At 41.1% G+C, this 5,511-nt stretch overlaps 1 long non-coding RNA gene across 1 annotated transcript; it reads left to right on the top strand.

The window, feature by feature from the left end:
• The first annotated feature begins 626 nt into the window (after nucleotides 1-626).
• Nucleotides 627-3,553, top strand: LOC120400249. Its single transcript, XR_005595642.1, has 3 exons — nucleotides 627-693; nucleotides 2,571-2,768; nucleotides 2,990-3,553. It is a non-coding gene; the product is annotated as an uncharacterized LOC120400249 (long non-coding RNA).
• The last annotated feature ends 1,958 nt before the right edge of the window (nucleotides 3,554-5,511 follow it).

Genomic DNA, 5,511 nt, shown 5'->3' with positions numbered 1-5,511 from the left:
CAGTTTACAAAAAAAATGCTTGGTGGGGAGGAACCAGAAGATTTACAAGCGGAGGGCATAACATGAAAGATGGTGTGAGGCTTAGACAACAAGAGAGGATAGGAAGGGAAAAGTAAGGGGATATGACTGGGAGATATACAGGGAGTAAGAGAGAAAATAGGAGAGATATGAGATCAAACATGAAGATGGGATCAAATCATTTATTGCCCTGAAGGGACAAGAAATTGAAACAATAAAAGACAATGGGTGAAATTCCTCATTGACGTCAATAGGAGTTTTGACCGAGGATTTCACTCAAGTAATCAGTGAAAGAACATTGGAGAAAGAGAAAGGGGAAGGAAGAACAGATGATGCTAGCAACAGCACTTTGAATGGGCATGAATGAACTGGTGCAGAGGATGTGGTGAAAGGCAATAAGGCCAAACAGGAGAAAATTACACTTATCTAGGCAAAAGATGGCCAAAGAGTAAGAAAGTGAAGTATTATGCGGAGAACAGACTCCATGCTGTTCCAGCTGCTAAAAGGTTAACAGGAAAATTAGCTGCCTCCTCAGCTGGGACTCATTGGTGGCCCTGCAACAGCTGGGAAAATAAAAAGGCTCCAGCTCAGAAGAGGCTGAGGAATCACTGCAAAGACAGGCTGTATGGAAGCTTCCCAGGGAGCTGGACCTTTAGAAGAAGAGAATCACAAAATGTAGGTATGGGATACAACCTACAAGAAGGGAATTGTAGGAATCAGTAAGGGACTGGGACAAATTGGTTCCAGCTGCTTCATAAGGGGGCCCTGTATTAAAGCTCAGAGGAGTGGGCAGGCAGGTTCCACTACTAACCACAGCAGCGTGGTTATTTAAGCCTGTAGAACAAAGGGGTCCAAATCCTAAGAGGCCAGAGACTGTCAACCCTTTCCTAGGAATACTGGCCTCCTAAGTCACTAGACTCTTTACCAACCTGAGAGGGGAGAGGCTGGCGGGCTGGACTCATAAAGAGGAGCTGCCAGACATGGGACAACAAGGTCATTCTCCCAGTCAAGGAGAAACTGAAGCAGACTTGCTGTAACACCTGCTCATCCATCATTTTGGAAAGATGTTTGTTTTGGAATTTCCCTAAATTCAATTAAAAGAGTTTTTTTTAAAAACCCCAAATGAAATGCATATTCAGTCTGTTATTTCAGACTGAATAATTTTTCTTCATTTGACCGGAAATGATTTTTTAAAAAACTTGTCATTTAACTGAGAAATTCAATAAATTCCATTTTGGTTTGATTGAAAAATCAGCCTTTTTCCCAGCTCTAGTACTGTACTGTCGCTGAAACCACGGAAGCAAATGAGGTTGGTAGTAGAGAATATAGAGGGTAGAGTAAGAGAAGATGACTGAGGAGAGAGCCCTGGGGAATGCTGACAGATAGGCGAGGAGAGTATGAGGGAATGCTGAAGAAGATGCTGAAGGACTGGTTGGCAAGACAGGATAAGAGCCAGGAGAGCACAGAGCAACAAGCTTAGCGTGGAGAGGAAGCAAGGAGGGAAGAGAATGAAATTTGGAGTCAAAGGCAACAGCTAGATCAGGATGGGAATTAATAAAGTGTCCCTCTGGATAGGGCTTGTGAGAAATTATTAATGACCTCTGTGAAGATACCTCTGACAGAGTGTGAAGAATAGGAGCCAGTAGAACTAGTAAAAACAGAATATTTTTCTTTATTTTTTTTGCCAAAAAGTCCCCTTTTCCACCAAAAAAGTCTGATTTTTTTGGACCAGCTTTAAAGAAGGCACAAAAACAAGTTTGTAAGCAGACCAAAAAGGAGCTGATGGATTAAAAGTAAGGGAGGAAGGGGCTCTGATGTGGGAGAGAATCAAGCTAACTGTTTAAAAGTCACTTCCTTTGCCTTTCAGATAGAACATGATACATAAGCTGTCCCATGCCATGTTATGTCAGGCTTGCTTGCATTTTATATTGTCACCAAATGTAATTCGACACAGAAAGTGAACAGACTGTTATGTTGCATCAGACACTTACAGGAAGGATGTTAAACCTCTAATAGAAAATAAAGGGATACACCCAGTGCTCAAAAGCTGGCTTTTTCAAAACAAGATAACAACAACAAAAACCCAAGCTTGTGAAGCAGCCTTGTGTGCTTTCTGAACAAAACCAATTCATAAAAGAATATTTCTATCTAAAAGAAACCAATGCTAGGATAGTGCTAAGTTTCTATGGGCTAAGTCTGAAACTGTACCAACATCAGGATGGACAGGGTGACCGCCAAGGCTGTAGTATTAAGAGTGGAAGTGGATAAAGAGGGTCAGGTTTCTGGAAGGATCTATTTTAGCATGACACCATGGCCTCAGGCATGCAAGCTGGGACAAAGACTGCTTGAGCATAGGCTCTTCGGTCTCAGCATGTAATGCTGATCATTTTGCATACTTAATAAATATCTCTTTCCTACATAGGGTTACCAGATAGCAACTGTGGAAAAAATGGGATGGGGGAGGAAGGTAATAGGCACCTATATAAGAAAAAGTCCCCCAAAACGGGACTGTCCCTTTAAGAACAGGACATCTGGTCACCCTATTCCTACAGCTCTGCCTGCCTGCCACAACAGGATCTACCCCATGGATCATCCATCTACAATTTAGACAACAGTAGACGGGAGAAGAGTAACCCCTGCAGCACATGACTTCCACGCTCCGATACATCTCCATCCAGCTACAGTTGCTAAGGGTTAGGGCAGGATTGAAAGCTGACATCCCTCCATAGGAATCCATTTGGCTTGTGCAGGTAGGTGTGATTAATACCCCTCTGAGCCAGGTTCCACGAATGTCACCCACAGCGCAGGGTTTGTTTTGTGAATATTACATCATTCACGTTGCATTCCCTTCCTTTCTCCTGTACCCCACTTCTCAGATACTTTAAAATATAACAGAAACCTAAAAGTGCTCTTTGGGTCTCAATTCCTGTGTCTTTTCCTTCCTCTCCTCCTGTTTATCTCTCTAATGCAGCCACTAATCTAGTCCAAGAGTTTGCCTCATCCACACCTGAAAATTATGTCAGATTGTGAACGAGATGGAGAAGCAGCGATATTACTCAGAACATGACCTGATATTTCAGCAGCTGTGTTGACTCCCACACTTACAATGGATTAAAATTCATGCTGTCTGGAAAGACAATCTTCTTTTTCGTCTTGTCACTTGGTGGCTGGTGGGCCCAACATGTATTAAGCCTAAAGCCTACTAGGTACACCAAATTACCAAGACACTTTTAGAATGCTGTTAAGCTATTGTAGGATGTGGAAAAAGACAGTTTGCAAAGATACAAAATGCACACTATCTTGTTATTTGACTTAGTAACTGATTTTGCAAGGAATGTACAAGACCAACAGTTGTTAAATTGACAAATTTAATGTATTTATTGGAAATTTATATCTCTATATAAATGGCATAAACAATGACACCAGACACTGATCTTGCAGTTAGAAATTTATGAAATATGATAGGATGTTTGGAAATGTGCTAAAAATAAAGATTGTATGTGAAAAGAGGAACCTGCTTAAAGTGAAATAGTAAACCCAGTACCTATAACAAGGTCTCATTATAGGCAATGAGTCAAACTTGGATCAGTCTGTCTTCTTTGTTATCAGCTTCAAGCTTCAGTTACACAGACTGTGTGCCTTCCCACAGATGGTGTAATGAAGGTGTCTCTCTGTTATGCGCTGTACTAACAATTGATTAATACATTTCAATCAAGCTTAGGTACCTGAGGTCTTTGTCGTATTACTAAAGAGACTGCACCTACATTAGTAACACACTCTTCCTGTACATCACAAGAATAAACTGAAGAGCAAGACTACCATTCAAATGACTCTAGCCCTGTTGAGTTTGAAAGCCTTGTTACTGAGAACTTGCTGATGGGACACAAAGGTTTCACCCAGATTTGAAACAGCCATACTTTTTATGTTTTCTTTTCTTTGATTGTATACTCTTGCTTGCTTGTTTTTGGGATAGGAAATAATGCCCTGGCTGGGATGAGTTAGTTAGTGTTGGTCCTGCTTTGAGCAGGGGATTTGACTAGATGACCTCCTGAGGTCTCTTCCAACCCTAATATTCTATAAAACAAGAACCAATCAAACAACATATACATCAGACATTTTACTATAAAAAGGGGCAAGTTGGTCATTTTAAAATAAATTAAACAAATAATATATGTTGATACTATTTTCAAAGGGGCTTACAGGAATTAGGCAGCCAAATCGCATTGATTTTCAACAGAATTTGCTCCCTTGAGCCTCTTGAAAAATCAGCCATTTGCGGTTAGCAGATTCCCTGTGCTTTGTCTCCTTTTGCACTGTTCTGGTGATGCAAAAAGCAAAGTAGTTACCCTAAGCCAGCAATTGAGGATTGTGCCTGCATGGAGCATATATTTTCTCTCTTACGGAATAACATTGGAAAGACCAGATATCACCTACACATTCAGAATGGTTAAAAATCTATGATAAAAATAGCATCTCTGTAACAATTTCTATAAAGACATGTGGAGACAATTTAATGAGAAATGGCTGTTCTACCACAACCGTGTTGACCCAGATATAAGCCGGCCCTCCTAGCTCTCTTGGTTCTGAACCCCTGCCATGGTAAATCAATCCCTGAGACTAATAAGCTGGAAAAAATTCAAAAGACAAACAAGTCACCAAAAGTATTCCTCCCTGACAAAAAGTACAAATAATAAGAGTGCTATGTCCCAGAGATGATACAATGCTATTGATATAGATCTACAATGGTTCTGAAATCTTGAATTCCATGAGATACCAAACCTCTCTTGACCTGCCACCTGAATCCTTATCACAAAGGACCTGATCTTGCTCACAGACTCTGGATCAAACTCATTGCCATTTTTAGGGTTGGGAAGGAATTGTCCCTAAGGTCAGATTGGCAGGAAGCTGGGTCTTTTTGCCTTTTTCTGAAGTATGAGGTACTGATTTCTTGCTAGGTTCAGCTGGGCATATCTCACCAAATCAATTTCTGTCCATTTCAGAGGCCTTGGACATTGCTGCACCTCAGTCCCTTCTAGTCCCTGCATGGAACATAATAGCATAGTCTCTGGAGGGCTGTAATATTTTAGTCTAATCCAGGTTATTGTTCTCAGTGCAAGGATTGGTCTGGGTGGGGTTTCTAAATTTGCAAATTTCAGAGGTTTCCTGGTCTTGCTTACAGAGTATTTGGGCTGTGTAGGGAAGCATATGATCTGGGCATAGCAGCAGTCAGTGAGTCAAAAATTAGTTGGGTTGAGGTGTGCCTCTGTGTTTTTAGGGATCCGCCTGCTTTGTTTCTTTCTGTGTTGGGGTTTTTGTGAATTATTCTGAATTCTAAGAAATAAAGTACAGTCACTCTTTGTAACTATTTGCCAGAGGATGCCGTGAAGGCCAAAACTATAACAGGATTCAAAAAAGAACTAGATAAATTCATGGAGGATAGGTCCATCAATGGCTATGAGCCAGGATGGACAGTGATGGTGTCCCTAGCCTCTG

Source organism: Mauremys reevesii, linkage group 3, assembly GCF_016161935.1.
Source record: "Mauremys reevesii isolate NIE-2019 linkage group 3, ASM1616193v1, whole genome shotgun sequence".
NCBI classification, from domain to species: domain Eukaryota; kingdom Metazoa; phylum Chordata; order Testudines; family Geoemydidae; genus Mauremys; species Mauremys reevesii.
The sequence above is the reverse complement of the archived record's forward strand: the minus strand, read 5'-3'. Positions and strand labels throughout refer to the sequence as shown.